The sequence below is a fragment of the Cibotium barometz genome, chromosome 17 (genome assembly GCF_041138505.1).
Source record: "Cibotium barometz isolate CiBa-2024 chromosome 17, ASM4113850v1, whole genome shotgun sequence".
In the NCBI taxonomy this organism is placed as follows: domain Eukaryota; kingdom Viridiplantae; phylum Streptophyta; class Polypodiopsida; order Cyatheales; family Cibotiaceae; genus Cibotium; species Cibotium barometz.
The window spans coordinates 54,495,917-54,514,412 of record NC_141062.1 but is presented as its reverse complement, the minus strand read 5'-3'; the positions used below and the strand labels follow the sequence as shown (position 1 = coordinate 54,514,412).

At 41.5% G+C, this 18,496-nt stretch overlaps 1 pseudogene; it reads right to left on the bottom strand.

Moving 5' to 3' along the window:
• Positions 1 to 17,072: 17,072 nt before the first annotated feature.
• Positions 17,073 to 18,159, bottom strand: LOC147630180 (uncharacterized; annotated as a pseudogene).
• Between the last annotated feature and the right edge of the window lie 337 nt (positions 18,160 to 18,496).

Below are 18,496 nucleotides of genomic sequence, written 5' to 3'. Positions count from 1 at the left end.
TGGAAGTTCTTCCCTCTAGAAGATGCCACCTGGGAGAAAGAAGAAGAGTTGGCGAAAGATTACCCCCACTTTGCGAGATGAAGGACATCTCGCGTTTTTCAAGTGGGAGAGGATGTCAGATTCCTCCTTTGCCACCTGAATAATGAATAAGCTTTACTTCAATCCCTTGTAATCATTCCCTATTTCTGAATACAAGAAAATATTATTTTTTCTTGTTTTTGTCTAGAGAGAAGAAAAATTCTAGAGAGTGGTAATTCAATATTGAGATATTTTTGGATAAACAAATTCTCCTAATATCAAAAATGTTTTTCTAAAATAGAAAATCAAAATAAATTTTCCAAGGTGTATTAGGAATCAATTAAAAACAATTTAAAAGACCATAGCATATAAGAGTCAAGATTTTCTAAAAATTTTGGATTATAGTCTAATTAAGGTTCCTATGGGCCAATAAGATTAATCCAAGTGTTGAGATGAGATAAATCCAATGAATAAAAGAAAATACTCAAAAATAAGTAAATGCTCACATAAGATGAAGAGTTGACTGAGTACAAGGTTTATTAGTTAAAAACTATAAGATATTACTAAAAATTTGAGATATTTTAGTATAATGATACATTTTTGACACCTTGGTAAGGAGGGGGGAGACTTCAAGGAGGATCCTATTTCACACATGTGAATGAGTTTTAAATTCAAAAATATTAAGATATTTTTATCTCTCCTCTCTCCTTGATCAAACCAAATCAAAAAGGGAGCCAAACTGGTCCAAATCTTGTCCAAATTCAGCCAAACTGAAGCTAGAAAATTCTAGAACTTAGTTGGACTCAATTAGTGGCCTCCCTCACCTATAAATAGACTCTCATTCTTTTGTATTCTCATCTGTGAACTAGACCATGCCAGTATTACATTAAAATAAGTATATTTTCTACTATCCCCTAAAAATCCTCTACAATTTGGAGAGATTGGAGCTTCTCTCTCTCTTCAACCTTCCCTGGAGATTTCATCTCAACATACTAACCAATTGATTGGTTGGGAGCCTATGGTTTTTTCTCTAATATTCTCAATATTTTCTTCTCAACCCCTCTCAAGCTTGAGAAGTTTCAAATGAATGGTTTTTCAATGCAAATTAAGATTTCTAAAGAATTTTGATGAATAATCACAAAAAGTTTACATTTATGCTTAATTAGGATGTTTTTTAAGTGTATCTCTCTCTCTCTCTCCCAAAGAATGGTCATTCCTATGACCAATTCTCTATTCAAATGATGCTTCTCATGGAGCAATTCTGAATTCTAAAATCAAACTCTATGCTAGTTAAGCTAGAGGCTAAAGAAATGGCTTTTTAATGCTTTTATGTTACATAAATTATTATAAAATTATGATTTAGATCCATAAATTAGATTTAGATCTATTGATAGTTAATCTATCATAATTATATTATTAAGTTTTATTCTTTCAAAATTTATTAAAAATTATCAGCAATAGCAACGGAGCTATGGCAAAATTTTTAGAAATTAATACATAAATCATTTTTATGCATAGTGTGAAAAGTGGACTTCCTACCATATTCTAGGATTAGTCATCCTATGCTAAAAGAATAATTCTCATCACATCCATGGAAAATTAAATTTTAATGTTTATGCATAAATAGTTAATTAGAGAAAAAGAGAAATTTTTAGTAATTTCATTTTTATGATAAAAGAGGAATTCCCATGATAATGGAGATCCATGTATTTCAATGGAGAAAGAGAAAAGTTGGAATATTAAAATGGATATTTTATTTAAAATTAAAGAGAAATTTTTAAATAAATTATTTTATGCATGAATAAATTTAAATGATAAAAAAGGAACTCCCATCATATTTGGAATTTAATCATTTAAATGGAGAAAGTGAAATTCTTGTTATATTTAAATTAACGGATATTTTTACTTAATTTTTAAGAGAAATTTTAGTTAAAATTATTTTATGCATGAATAAATTTAAATGATGAAAGAGGAATTCCCATCATATTTGGAATTCAATCATTTAAATGGAAAAAGAGGAATTCTTGGTATATTTGGAATATTGAATATTTTTATTTAATTTAAAGAGAAATTTTAGATAGATTTATTTTATGATAAAAGAGGAATTCCCATGACATTTGGATTACACTCATTAAATGAGAAAAAGAGGAATTTTAAGCTTATTTAAAAAATAGATAATTGTATTTAATTAAAAGAATTTTTTAATGATATTTTAGTAGAGAAAGATTTGAATTAATTTTTAATGACAAAAGAGGAATTTTCACCATAATTCCACCTAGGAAATTAAGGTTGAGAAATTAAATGGTAGAAAGAATATCTTTAGATATTTTATATGGTTAAATCACCAAATTTGTATTTACCCAAAAATAGATTAAATGGAAGAAGAGTATTTTCATTAAAACCCAATATTCTCTAATAAAACCATTTCTTAATCTACCATGGAAAAGAAAGAATGAAATTCACAAAGTTGGAATTTTCTTACAATTAGAAGATTAGTAGCTGTTCCTTGCTAGAACTAAACCGAATGATTTTGGTTAGACTACGAGAGGGACAGACAGTAAACCTACTTGTCCATCTCTCGATTTGAATCAAGCAAAAACCTCGTGTGACCAATTCCAGTTCCTAAATACAAAGAATAGACTACCGTTGAATTAAACTAGTTTTCCTTTGACCGAAATCACGAAGAATCTAGTTGGACAATCAGTCGAATGATGGGTAGATCACCCTAATGAGAGATCAAGGATTCTCATTTATGAAATTTGGAATTAAGGAAAAAGGGGTTTTGTGGAACCAATCTCAAACTGGAAATTTTACTTGCATAAAACCCCAATGGACTTAGAATTTTGGAGGATGATGATCAGTAATATTATGATTTTCATTGAAGGATTGTTTTAAAGACAGTCGAATCTATTTATAAATGGTAATTTCATATCGGGTGTGTACATGGTATGTCTACCTTAATTTTTGCATGAAACGCTAGCTAGGGGGCCCAGGAACTCTTTTCCCCGGTACTCGGGCAAAACATAACCAAATCCTTATAAAGGAATCTCCCCAATACAATGGTTGGGCGGTTGGCTATGGTGGGCGGTTGGCTAACCCATGGGCCGGTTGGGGTTAGGCTGGATTGGGGGATTCCTACAATACCATTAAGATAAGATTAGTTGCGTTAGTTAGATTAAGTCGTGAGAAGACCCTTGTTCTATGGGAGGGAATCAGCGGTTGTGCTTTGTTAAAGGAGGAAAAAAGCGGTGATTCTATGGACCAAGTGCAAGTCTCTTCTTTGATCTGACCATGTGACTTCAGGTTCGGTCGGATCAATTTGAATAGTTAAGACTTTGACCCGTTAGATTAATTCTCCCGTTCGAAGATTTTCCCTGGAGGAATCGCCCCTACCTTCTGGGCAAGGGAAGTTTTTCCAGGCTCAGTTTCGAAGGAACCGCCGGACTAGTCTCTTGTCTGGACATCCACGGGCGAGGCCCCGAGTGTGGATCCCTGCCCCGTGCGAGAGGCTAATGCTGCTTCCGCCGCCAGCGCACTCGGAGGGGGCACCACGGAGAAGGGGCGGGGGTCTCACACAAGAAGTACTACTTCCACTGCTAGCACCCTCGGAAATTGTGCGTACAGGGGGCAGGGAGGATCTTTCACCTCGAGTGACCCCTATTCAGCATATCAGTTGATCTTGAAGGAAATCTTTGAAGAAGGTGAGGAGGGAGAAGTTATTAACAATGCCATCTTGGAACCCCTTGAGCCAAGGAGACCACCCCTACAAATCCTGAGTCTATTGCAGGTCTCTCTTCTTTTCTATCTTCATAAGTCCGAATTCCCATTGGCACCTTACTTCAAGGTAGCCCAAGTCTATGGAAGGATTTGAAGGATTGGATGGAAGGAAGGTTGGGAGTAGGAATGGAAGAACAAGCTAAACTAAGAAGTTCCAATGAGATTGATGAGGAAGGATCCATTAAACTAGATGGAATTATCAGTGTTTCTATGGTCCAAGTGAACAAGTTAGGGTAGTATTTTAAAGGAGATGAAGTTAACGCAGAACTACCCCTAGCTTTTGATGAGCTTCAAGTCAATGGCATCTTAGGGAGTGAGCACTATTACCAAACAATGCTGGTCCTATGGATGAAACCGCATTGATTGTGTGAAACTGGTGGAGCCACCATAAAGCCCATAGGCCTTCTACAGTGTTTGAAGCGAACCGATTTTCGACACACCTTTGTGGTGATGAACTTTGGCCAGCAGCCTATTTCCTAAAAAAAACGATTGCATCTTAGGACGGCCCTTTATGAGAGAAACTAAGATGATCCATGACTAGGACACGGATCACATTTACATTTAAAAAAAAGACCAAACGCTAAAGTTCACAGCCTTGGAAGATACATTCAATGAGTGGGGGACCCTTGGTAGAAGATTCAATGACTACTGCAAGATCTATGGCAGTACACTTATGCCAAACGTGCCATAAATTGTTGGATGATGAATAGGATAGCATGGAATTTTCATCTCTCCCAAAGCTAGAAGACTCTGAGAACGGGATGCACATGCTTGCTACCATGGACATACTTCCGAAACGCATAGGTAAAAGATTTGCCTCAACAGATAGGCAAGAGATCATATCTCTCTACATGCTCAGCACCATGTGTATGCCTGATACTACAAGCCATGAGCTTGTGAGCACCAAAGGGGTAAGGCCATTACTAGAAAAATCCACCCGCAAGACCCTTAAAACAAACGGCTTCATGAGAAAAAAAGTTTACATCTTCCCAATAGAACCTGAAGAGCATTGGTTGAGATATGTGGAAGATGTTAATGCACATTTTGACTTTTGACAAGTCTATCAAAAGGAGCTCAATGAGTTCCCCATTCCAGTTACCCTTGTGACCACAAAAAAAGATTAGTCAACCAATTCCCAAAACAAACCCCAAAAGCTCTACTGCTCTACGCATAGAACACGAAACAAAAAGTTGGTGCAAGCCAAGCGGGAGGCCAAAACATGAATAGATGAGGAAAGCGCTAAAGTTGAGCAGACCAAACAAGTCCCTGAACGCTTCAGAGCCTACAAGGTAGGAGACCATCTTGTACCATACAAGAAGGCCCAAAGAACCCATGATGGCAAGCCAAGAACGTCTTATGATGGTCCAACCAAGGTCAAGGAGATCAACCTGGAAGGCCCAAGGGAAGATCCGAGGTCCATCTACATTGAAGATGACCTCTCTTCAGAAGAGAGAGAGACCTTACTGACCTCTCTTCAGAAGAGAGAGAGACCTTACTGACCTCCTTAGAGAATTTCAAGATTGCTTTGCTTGGAAATATATGGATATAAAGGGTGTAGCTCTTGAAGTGGTTAAACACACCATCCCCATGGTAGAAGGAACAAGGCTAGCCAAGCAGAGAGCATACCCTATGAACCCCAAGTACTCCAAGATGGTCTGAGAAGAAATCAATCAACTCATAGACACCAAATTCATCTATGAGATAGAGCACACTGAATGGGTCTCACTCATCGAGATAGTACCCAAAAAGAATGGAAAAGTGAGAGTGTGTATAGACCTCAATAAGGTCAATGCTCCCATGATACAAGATTGCTATCTGCCGCTACCCTTCACAGAACATGTGCTCGAGCGAGTTGCAGGAAAGGAGGCCTATAGATTCCTTGATGGGTTTTTCAGCTACAACCAAGTGATGATTGACCCAAAAGATCAACATAAAACGTCTTTTGTCACATTGAATGGGGCACATATGCATACCGTGTCATGCCATTTGGTGTGATCAATGCCCCAGGCACCTTCCAACATGTGATAAGCACAAAGGAGTATCTACGAAAATTACTTGAAGTCTTTATGGATGAACTTTTTGTCAATTCTACATTGGAAAGCACATTTGTGGTACTCGAGAAAAGTGCTAGAGAGATGCTGTCTCTACAGAATCTCTCTTAACCCTTTGAAATGCCAATTTTGGGTCTAACATGGAGTAAACCTAGGACACATTTTCTTAGAACATGGTATCTCCACAAACCACAGCAAGGTGCAACTCATTCTTGAGCTCCCACCCCCTACCAACTTCAAGGGAGTCCAACAATTTACGGGGCATGTAGGTTTTAGCGATCTTTCATCATTATGTATGCCAACATATCTTATCCCCTTTACGTACTCTTGGTGCTTTTCGAACAGATAGAGGAGTGCCAAACCATATGATACACCCTCAAAAAAACATTGGCAAGCACTCCCATTTTGAGATCCCCTAATTGGGAAATCATATTTCATGTCCACATAGATGCCTCTTCCTTGGCAATTGGTTGTGTGGTGGCTCAACCTGGAGAACATAACAGGGACTTCCCTGCTAGCTTTGCCAATCGCCAATTAAATGTAGAATGAAATTTTACCACCACAGAAAGAGAAGGGTTGGCCATGGTCTATACATTTAAAAAGTTTTGTCATTACTTTTTGGCAACCAAATTTATTTTCTTTGTAGACCATCAAGCTCTTCTTTATCTAGTAAATAAACCTTGCACCATACTAGATGGCTCCTAATTCTACTAGATTTTTATTTCATCGTCACTCACGGTATGTAAAGGCTCCCAACATTATTGGGCCAACCATACGTTGTGCATTCCTAATGGAGAGCCGCCAGTGGGTGTTGATGATGACTTGCTAGATGCCCCCTGTTCCAGCTATGTCTAATTCCTGAAAGGGGAGAGTAAGTTGCACATTTCCTAGCCTATTGCCTACCCCTGATGCACCGATCAACAAACATCAAGCAAGATGCCTCATTAAAAAAGTCACCCCCTATCAATTGATTTTGTAGGGAAACTTTACAAATAAGGGAAAGATGGAATAATGAGGCACGGTGTCCATGAAGACAAATTCGTCTCTACCTTGGAACAAGTCCACTCTAGAGACGCCGACGGGCTGGACACTTCACAATAGACACACCACTACTCGGCAACTTATGGTGGCCAACCTTGTTTGGAGATACGATTGAATATGTCAAAAGACATGACAAATGCCAATGGATGGCAATTCCACAAAATAATAATAGGTTGCCTCTATACACCATCATGTCCTTACAACCATTTGAGAAATGGGGCATTAATTTTATGGGTCCCATCAGCCCGTCTACCTAACATACCCGCGCTCGGTATATCATAGCGGCAACAATGGACTACTATGCCAAGGTCGAGCCACATACCCGCGCTCGGTATATCATAGCGGCAACAATGGAATACTATGCCAACTGGGTTGAAGGTCGAGCCACAAGGAAAAGCAGATGCAAGGTCCATGGCTAAATTCCTTTATGAGTGTATGATCACTCACTTTGGGTGTCCCCTTAAGCTTGTCAGTGTTGACAATAGCACCCACTTCATAAATGAGGTAATACAATTCTCACTATAGGAATTCCTGGTCACGCACCATAAATCTTCACCCTATTACCCCCAAGCCAACGAGCAAGCAGAAAGCACTAATACAACCCTATGCACCATCTTGACCAAGACTGTAGAGGTAAGTCACCAACAACTGGGAACAAAAGTTGCTGGTTGCACTCTGGGCTTATTGCACACTCCATATAAAGTGACCATCAACATGACACCCTTCAGCTTAACATATGGAACCAAAGCAACTAGGCCTATGGAATTCTAGGTGCCAAGTTTTAGGGCAGCCGTACAGGAAAGACTCACTGGCAATGTTCTAAGTGACCAACTCTTTAAGCTTGAGAAGCTTGACAACATGAGTCTAAGGGTTGTGTATGGAATGATTGTGGTGGAAAGATGCAAGCAATGTTTTGATGACTAACTTAAGGAAAAAGAGATGAACGAGGGGGACATGGTCCTTCTCTATAACACAAAAATCACAAGAAAAAGCTCAAATATAGAAGACTAGGACCCTCCTAGTCCTAGTGACAAAAATAACCACATTGTTCCTAGGGTGCAATGTGCATTGAAACTCTCGACTGCGTTGAGATGGCCGGTTATTTCAATGGTAGCAAATTGTGACACTACTATGGACCACTCATGCAGAACACCTTGAAGGCAATTTGCCTCAAAAAGGAGGAGAACCAAAAACAGAATGAGATGAAAAAAATAGCACAACGTGAAGCCAAGGGACGGCAAGCGAAACTTAGAGGCCAACAAACCACAGTAAACATGGCTCAGATAGTAGACCTTTAGGAAGAAGACTGAGAAGTGAAACCTACTCGTTTGTGGTTAGGAATGACCACTTTGACAAGTCTCACCTAAAATTTAGCACTAGTTGATACGGGTGCTAACCATAATTTAATGTCCTATCATATGTGGGGCTCTCTCGGGAGGCCAACCTTACTCCACACTCCAACCACCATCACTACCATCACTTTGCGTTCTGTTAAGTGCTTAGGTGTTGTTACAATTTTATTTCACATTGGAAATAACCCCTTGGAAGGAAAGATCTCTGTCAAGCCTACAAGGACAATGCAAGAAGAAATCCTTATGGGGGAAGCGGATGGATGGGCCACAACCGATGTTATATTGATTGGGATGCAAGGATAGCAACACTACAAATGGCCTTAGGGCAAGTTACTGTGTCCTTATGAGACAGACAAAGAGCCCGAGCCGCCAATCTCTCATCCACAAGGTGTGAACCCCCCTCCATGACACCTCCCCTGATTACCAAACAACAAAGATAGAAGCGTGCCACCCAAGAAGAGACCTCTCCTTTACCAGGATCCCCCACCCAACAAAGCCTCCTCTGTGGGGGTTAACTTAGCATCTCTCCATTATGTAAGAGAGACAGCACAATAAGTGCCATGACATAGCACTCTAAACATTGTAATTATGAGAATAGATGGCTATGCCACAAAACTATATAACTTGTAAGCTTTTAGTTTATCTTTCATTAAGTTTGGGCACCCAAGTGTAAATAAGGGCCAATTGTATAAATAAAACTATTCTCATAAACTCTTCAACACGTCAAATCACGTTAAAAATGTTTGCTAACCCCGCTAACACTGCTAACACTACTGAATGCCAGTAGGTACCAGCTCACCCCTATTCCACCCAAACCACCAATACTCACTGTTGGGTACCCAAGAGCATCCTCATGCAAGGTTACTATGAGGGAGCTACCACCTTATGGATCCCTTGAAGATCCCACCTTCCTCCTCAAACCTCGACAACCTCAATGGCTCCGACCCATAGACCCACTTCTAGAACATCACATTAACATCCGCCAAGGCAACCGCAAACCCGCAAGGTAACACCGACGAAAGCCACCACCACAGCAATGCGATCTACAAAGCCCACCCCATCCTCACACAACCACTACTTACAAGTGGGTCCCCAAAAATCTCCTCAATGCCCAAAAGTTCTATGAAGGGAATCGGCAAATCTCGCTACCACAACTTTAACATGCAACGTCCTTGCCCCCAAGCTCATTGCACCGCAACACTTCCAACGCTAGCCCCGTTGCCACCACTAGCACTCTGTTGAATAAGGTCAAAGGAACGTTCCAGGAGGGAGCCAAGGCTATGCTCCCCCTACCCACCACTGTCTCCACCATGATATCGCCTCAACATCGGCCACCCCACCTGCCCTTATCATACAACTCCCCCGTTACGCCCCTACTACTCAACCTCTTACCTCACCAACCCCTTACTCTCAAACATCTCCCTCCCATGAGGCAAAAAGGCTTCAAGAAGGGCTGCCAACCTTGCCTAAACCTTATTGGACCCGACTACTCGCCATCACCAATTGGGTAAGGGGTCGGTACAAAACCTGCAATGGGGTATTAACCACATAATTCAAGGTACAAAACCTATTAATAGGGTACCTTTTAAAATAATAATAATAATAAAACCTCTAAGGACAAGTGAACGATCATTGACTCATGCAAAGCCACAGTCATCCACTTCCATAAATCATGGTCATTCGTCTATCAGGCCAAACCCATAAATCATGGCCATTCATCTATCAGACCCACACATGTTTTTTAAATGTAGCCATGGTTGTTCACTTACCCCAAGCCACGATCGTTCCCTCTCATAAAGCCATGCTCGTTCCCTTGTCGAATCCACAATCATTCCCCACCACAGAGCCACGCTCGTTCCTCTATGAAGCCACAGCCGTACCACCCCTGTAAATCTATACAAGGGCCCATCACCATTCATTTTCTCACTTTTCTTCTTGCCCCCTAGCCAAATTATTACCATTTTTTCTCTCAAATTTTCATAGCTTCTTGCCCACTTGCCAGTCTGCTGCTACATGGCCACTCTAGAGAGCATTCCAACTCCTCTCTCGAGGTGGTCACCCACACTCCCCAGAAGAAGAGACAACACATAGGTCACCGCGGTTTGAGGAGTATGGCAAGCACCCAACCCAGTTCTCCCATCTGGGTGAAGCCTTGATGAAGCACGTCGATGGCCACACCATCCACAGCATAATGAAGAACACTCACAAAGTAGAGCACAAGTTTCTCTACTACACAGAGCCGGCAACCACGCCATCACCAACCCAGCTATCGCCATCACCTGCCTAGAGCAGATTGGGCTTGGTGGTTTTCCTACCATGCAACCCTGGGGACCCGACCTCCTCAACACCTTTATTTTATCAAGACATACAACACTAGCCAGGCTACAGGGCAAGTGTTGGTGGATTTAGAAGGTGCTCCCCATACAGTACACCTCAGCCTTGACCTGGTTTGGGACACGCTCCACCTCCCCCAACTCAAGCAGCCTTACATGTGCAAGACTCCTTTGAGGGTCTTACACAACCAAATATGGTGTGGAGTGGCACAATATCACATAGCAGAGGAATTGGTGATTCCTGCCTATTCCCTCTCCTTCCTCCTCACGATACGCGGGCCAATCGCTTCAACAGGTGCAACCTCTCCACTGTCGCCCACGTCCATCAAGGTGTGGTTGTCAACTAGGACAAATACCTCCACAAAGAGATCCACGTCGTCGTGTGCTCCAACCTGCAGGGACAGTTGGTAGCCTCGTCCCTTCTCACCAAGGTCCTCTACCATGCAGTCGGTTGGAGGAGCTTCCCCCACCTGTCCCTCTACAAGGTAGTGCTACCATCTCTCCCACTAACCCTGAGCCATAGCCTTCACCCTACCATGCCCCTAACTAAGCGCCACCATCCTAATCTCCAAGAAGAGGAGGAGGTACATTGCAAAGTGGCAGACGAAGAGGAGCTTCGCTGAACGTTCTAGTTCCTCAAACAGGCCCTCCTTCACTCCACACCCAGCCCCACTGGTGGCTAATCTCTCCCCTCTCCCTCACCATCTCGCCTTGACAAAGGGCCGTCTGCCTCACTCTCTGCCTCCCAACGGCACACTATCAATACTTTCCACTCGTCGATGTAGGCTGGCTACTTCCGTTCTCAATAGGCCTTCTCTGAAGGAATCTGGTTCTTCCATGGCACCCTCCCCAATTTTGCAAAAGGCTTCTCTAACCTTGCCCGGGACCTCCTTGTGTCCATGAGAGACTACATGCATCAGCAGCATGAGCAGGTCACCGCATCCCAATTGGCCATGCTCCTGACCTGCATGGATTTAATGCAAAGCCAACAAGATCTCCAAGTTGCCCTCCTCGTCTCCCAACACCCAATCGCAAGCCTCCCTGAATGACCGAGAGCGTACCCTCGCCAATGCCCTCCAAGGAGTCGCCCAACTCTAGGAACAGCTCCACAACGGCCCAGAAGGATGCCCGAGAATCCCACAAATGCCTGCTCCCTACCCTAGAGGGATGCCCAAGAATCCCACAAATGCCCGCTCCCTAGCCTAGAGGAGGAGATGCACCGCTTAGCCCAAACTGCCCAGGATGGCCGCAACAAAATCCACGCCTCCTTTGAATCATACAAGGCAGTCACCAACAAAACCCTGCAACAAAAGGATGCGCAACTGCGGGCTCGAGGAACATGCAACTCAGGCGTAATACATATCTCTAGGTCAGAAAGTAGATACTTTACTAGACGTTTCCACCAAGCTTCCCACCCCAAAACCTCGCCCAACTCCTGAAGCTCCACTTCTGTGCTGCCCTCCAGCTCAACCTCCTCCAACATAACCTCTTCCTCGATGACCCCTCATCACCGCCTCCTACCTCATCCCCAAAATCCTTCCTTCCTCCATTCGCCTCCTAGTCACCCTATTCTTCCAAACCCAACTTTCCGTCAACGATCCCACCACCCTCTTCACCCTTCCCATCCATCCTCTCATTGTTGCCAACCTTTCCAACTGGGCCAACCTGATACAGTACGGAAACGCCACAAACACCGATGCCTCCATCAAACTATCTGTACCCCTACTGGCCTCTGTCCGTACCCCTACGCCTTATACAAATCCGTTTCTTCCATCACTTACTTGGACTGCCACGACTGGATCACGATCTACTCCACTTATAAGGCTCTCCACCATCGATGCAGCCTTCCTACCACCAACTAAAGGTCATCATCACGCCACCACCATCCTTCAATTCGACAATTTTCACGTCGCCTTCCCTCACCTCAATGACTTCATCTCCTCTAAATGCCTGGTCGCGCTGCCCATCTCAAAGATCCCATCGATAACAGTGATGGCGATGACGAGGAAGGAAACAATCCCCCCATTAGAGGAGACCCCCAACCTCACCCCCAACAACCTCCTCAACATCCTGGCCCACACTCCCACTCTCACCCTGGCTCCACCACCCCACCACCCCCCACTGGTGTCTCCTCAATGTTCCCTTGAACCCCCCACCCTCCACACTAAACACCTCTCAGGCACCAGCTTCCCCTCCCCAACCTCTTCCCCCGCCACTGTTCCCCTCTTTCCCTCACCCCGTACCACACCACCTCATGTTCCTTCACCAACACCACCGTCACCCCCTTCCTCCCTCCATCTTGGATTAGGCCCGCCAATACTCCCCAAGGACCTCCCTTCTACATCGTCTCACCCACATCCTTTCCTCAATGCCTCACTTGGAAACACCCCCTCTACCTTCAGAAGTCCTCCATCTCCATAACCCCAACCCTTTGACCTACCTTCACCCTCCCCCTCTACCTTCAGAACTCCTCCACCTCCATGACCCCAACCCTCTGGCCTACCTTCACCCACCCCTAGAAGAGGGTGAAATCCCTCTACAACCCCACAAGAGCAAGAAGAGGTGGTCCCCCCCTCAATCCTTTGGACCGCACCAAGTTCGAGTAGGCCATCTGCATCCTGTTGGGCCGACAGCTCCAACATGCGTCATTACCAAAGGTAACAGATCGCATGGACATTCATGTCCTCCGGCTCTACATCGACGCCAAAGCAGGATGCCTAGAAGCAACAACACCCGCATGAACAACAGGGTGGCTATATGTGACCCTAGTCCGATGTGCTCGGCCCCTCATGTTTGCTCTTATGGGCAAGCAACTGGTTTGGGGGCGTCCCTTCCTCCTCAAGCCACGCAGATTTAGGCCAAGTACTACAAAGCACCCCGCCATCTCTACATCAACCCGGCCTACCTCGCCATCCGTCTCAATGGACTTGGGACCTCTTCCACACCGAACAGAAGAAAAACCCAAAGCTACAATTCAACTTTCCATGGTTTAGCCATGCTGCACAAAAGAAAGCATGATGGCCCAAATGCATGCCTTCATAGCCAAGTATGACCAGGCATCGGATCCCGCCATCATTGCCACCATCTGCTTTTTTAACCTCATCACCACTCTCTTGGCAAAGTTCCTCACACCACTACCATGAAGGATCCCAAGGCCTCACCTTCAACATCAATAAAGGCCCAATACTCAAGCAGCTCTTTGTGGCTACTCGAATGCATCTAGTGGATGCCCACCTGGCGTCTCCAAATCTTCAAAGATATGATGGAAACTGCCTTCTGGACCAGCTACAAAGCTTTCCATCGATCCCCCCAGTATCCCAAATCATGGTACAATTTTGTCCGCACACACATACTTCCTCTACTACCGTTGAGTCTTCTTCCTAGTTCCGAGGACGGACCTGAATTAGGGAAGGGGTATGTTAACCATAATGGTTAATGTTATTTTAAGCGTGGTTATGCTTTATGTAATTCATTTTTATGCAAGACCACGCTAAGCGCTTCATGTAAAAAGATATGGGATGACCAAGCTTACAACATGTGTAACGCCAGACATGGGCAACATGACTAGGTGTACATAGAACTAGAGAACCAATTTTGGGCCCCCAATTGTTGAATGGGAGACTAGCCATTGTAAAAAGAGAGCTCATGTATATAAATGACTCATGAAATATGAAAAGGATATACAATCCCATTATCACAATTGAGTCTTCTTCTCTCTCCCTCTTGTTGTCTTGTGGATACTATGGTGGTGAGCTTGTGTGTAGATGCATGCTTGCTTGCTTGATTGTATGTGTGTGCTTATAGGTGCATGCATGCTTGCTTGCTTGATTGTATGTGTGTGCTTATAGGTGCATGCATGCATGCTTGCTTGATTGTATGTGTGTGCTTATAGGTGATGCTCCCTTTCTTGCCTCTTCTCCTTCTTCTTGATCTCTCTCCCTCTCTCTTTCACTCCTACACACACCAAGGCATTGAGATAGGAGTTAAGCTCTCCATATGTCCTCTCATTGCTCCCTACCTTGCTCAAGGAAAGCTCCACTTGGGTGACACAAGTGGTGGTGGAGTTAGCCCCTAGCAGCTTCACATTGAGGAGTTAACCCTCATTAGGGTTGTCTAAGTGGATGTTCCTGAACCGACCCTTGCATTGTCTCTCTTCTCTTCTCTTCTTCCTCTCTCATACAAGGAGTATGCGTGTTTAGGTGAACATCTGGTTACACACCCTTTCTTATATTTGTTGTTCTTTTATGCTACCTAGAAGATTCAAACTTTATCCCTTGGTTTGTTGCAACGTAAGATTACACATTTTGTACATATACTTTCCGTGCTTGATGCCATTGATATGATGCCAGGTATGCAGAGAGTGATAGTATCAATGCTATAATCAACGCTTTTATGTTAGTATGTAACATTCTAAAGTTATGTGGAAATGGATTATATATGAATGCAAGTAGCAAAATGTCATTTTTGCAATCCACGTTGCTTGGGATGCATGGATTCACAAGAAAGAAAACTCCAACAGGTTCAAGTAAAAGAAAACAAGGAAGTTCAAAACATGTTAAACTGTAAACCGATGATGAAATAGCTGAATTTCTGAATGACCAGTTTTGAGAAGTAGGGTTGTTGAGAAGAAGAGGTTGTGCATAGGAAAAAAGCTCAGCATAATTGGAATGAAGGGTGGGTGAGGATTTATGATTGGGCTTATTTTGATAAGGAAGTAGGTCTAAGAGCGATTTTGGTAAAATGGGTTCCTAAAAGATTCAAATCAATGGCCTTTCAAATCATGCAAATCATGCAAGATCTGATACTCATTAGTTTGCCTATTCATCTAGTACAAGCAAGGTAAATATCGCAGATGCATTGAGTCTATGCAAGGATAAAGCCAATCTTGCCACATCATATATGTTTGTCGACGTACCGTGTGGCTAAGGGGGATCTTGCTTTTAGTAAGTATGCATCGTTTCTACAATTGCTCTCTTTATGTGGCTGCTCTTCACTTCCAATAGATATGTGTCATAATGATCAGTCTTATATCACTTTTGTTCAATATATTAGTGAGTCATTTATGAAAGGGTTATATTAAAAGACTAAAAGACTCACCACTTTTTAGCATCATGGTGGATGAATCTACAGATATTCAACTTAAGCAACATTTAATCATTTACGCAACATTCTTAAAAAATTATGAACCTATTATAATTTTTGTTGAGAGATTGATAGCAGAACATCATCTACTTTATACAATGTATTTCAAGTCAACTTTTGGTCTTGACATTCAAAAAATGGTTTGTTTTGGTCGGATGGTGCATCAGCAAAATGATCAGAAAACATAATGGCTTGTTCACATGCTTTAAAAGAGACAATCCTTTCATGAGACAAACATTCATTGTGTTACACATTGAGCAAGCTTGTGTTTGTCTGATGTAGTTATAACGATTCTAAAACTGCATAGAATTTGGATGTGTGCATGAATTCTATTGCACCTATGTTCTCTAAAAGCTCTCTTAAAACCTCCATATGAAGAAAGAGTTTGGGTGTGCAATATTATATACCTTCATAAGGTTAGAAAAATCTAAACTTACAAATTGAGAGATTTGAGAAAGAAATAATAGTAGTGAAGAAGGACAAAGAAAAAAACAAAGCATTCGAAAGATCAAAAATAAATTAATCAACAAACCTAGCTACTAAGGAGAGGAAATCAAAAGATAATATCAAACGAAGACTTTTAATTAAGACATTAACAAAAAATAAAATAGAAATAAAAACAAACAAATAAAAAAATTTAAAAAAATAAAACAAAAATAAAAAATAAAAAATAAGAAACAAAAACAAAAAAACAAAAAAAAACAAAAAACAAAAACAAGAAACAAGAAAACAAATCAAAACAATTACATGAATGAAAGAAACTTTTTTTTTTCACACACACACACACACACAAAAGCATACACACACTTCCTCTTAATAAGAACTTAAACCTTTCGAGCTGAGATACTAAACAACAACATGAAATAGAAAAATAGAGAACTAGACCTAAAGCACTTAAGAGCCAGAACCAAACATTAAGCTAAACTTTAAAAAAGACTTCGACTTAAAAGTGCAACCATTAACTCCAATGTCTGTCCAAACATGAAGTGTAGGTTCATCAACTCTATCATGCATAGCGTGGACAGTAAGCTATGGCATCCCTACTCACGTCATCAGTGCCCAAGAGTAGGTGCAGGTTTGTATAAAGTTAGTCCAAAAGAACATGCTTTATAAAACTAGTGAACTGAGTTTCTATCACTCTCCGGAGGTGATGGGCATACTCAGCCATGACAGAGACTAGCACTCAAAGTCTGCTCTAAGGTATAACAACAAAGAATCACAAAACATAGGAAAGAACCAAACTAAGTCTATATTAAGGTAGAGCCAGAAAGAAAAGACTAAATAAGGCCTACTCCAAGTTAAAACAACAAACCCTACTCTAAGCTAGAACAAGCCATTTTTACAAAAAGTGCATTGAATTATGAATTAAGTGGGCTTTTCAGCTCCCCACTTCTATAAAACTTACTCCTTATCATTTTAAACATTCCAAAAGCTGAAATACCAAAGATAAACTTACTACGATTCATGAAAGAACGAACCTCTTTCAAAATCTTATTGAAACTATAACCTTTTTCGATAAGTAGCAGAATAAGATGGCATGATTGAGAGATAAAGGCAAATTTAGTAGAGCAAAGACGAGAGAATCTAAAAAGTTAAAGGCAGATAACACCATACTTAGCTGTATCAAAAATATTGGAAGAAAAGTGTGGCTTCCAAATGATCTTTAAGTTAGCATATTCAGGTTGTAAGCGTTTTTCATAAATATCTACTATGAAGCCTGAAGATGATTGAGTGATCTTAAGGTCTAAAAAAGCACAACTATCACTATTCGAGATGCGGTTAAGTTCACAAAATTCCTTGGGATAGATCCCTCCACCTAAGGAATTTGGACTAATATACAAAAACTCTTGAAAGGAAGGAATGTCGAGAACGAAGAGGTCATCTACAAAACGGCTCACATTACAAAGTTTGTGATGAAGAAAGACTGGACAAGTATTATCATAAATAAGGAGTTCCATAAAATCAAACTCATAAGTAAAAAGATAAAAATTAGTAAGAAAGACGGCACAATTGGCACCCATGGGAATACCAATTGCTTGCCTAAGGATATATAAAGGTTATCTACTAGGAGAAAATCTAACCAAGTACAAATGTCATCTTTGTCTACAATTTTGATGAATCTTTTCTTTCCCTTATCTACATCTTGATTTTTACTTTTTAACCAAGAAAAATCAAAATGCAATGCTGACTTTTCTACTAATAAAGCCTTGCATCTATCCTTTTCTAATCTATAGGCAAAAACTTTCGTCATAAGGGATCTAATTCTTACACGTAAGTCTTCTAAGTCTAGTTTGGTGTATAAGATCGTGAAGTCGAAGGTTTGTAGGCATAAAGGAGACGAGTTTTCAACCAAGCTGCAAGAGGAGTTAAGAATTTCAAGACGGGAACTACTCCTACAGAGTCTTTTAAGAGCCAACTCGTGTCTGTAGGCATGTCAGCATCTTTAAGAAGATTTTTTCAAAGGTCATGGACAATAGGTAAAATTGCTTTAAAGCAATGACTAAGCCATTTAGAAACATCCGTCAGAGATGTATTGCAAGAAACAGCTATGAACCTGGCCTTTATAGGATTCTTATGAAACTTCCAAACTATATACAAAAAAGGCAAACGATTTACAAAAATCTTGGTGCTTCAAGATAACGCCTTGAGAAGAAAGTGAACAGCTAGAATAAGTCTAAGAGGAAGAATTCACTTCACTTAACAAACATTCTAAGTAAAACTTTTTACAAGTAAAAACAAAATTGTTAGAACACTTGTCTACGTTAGGAATAACAAAATCTCG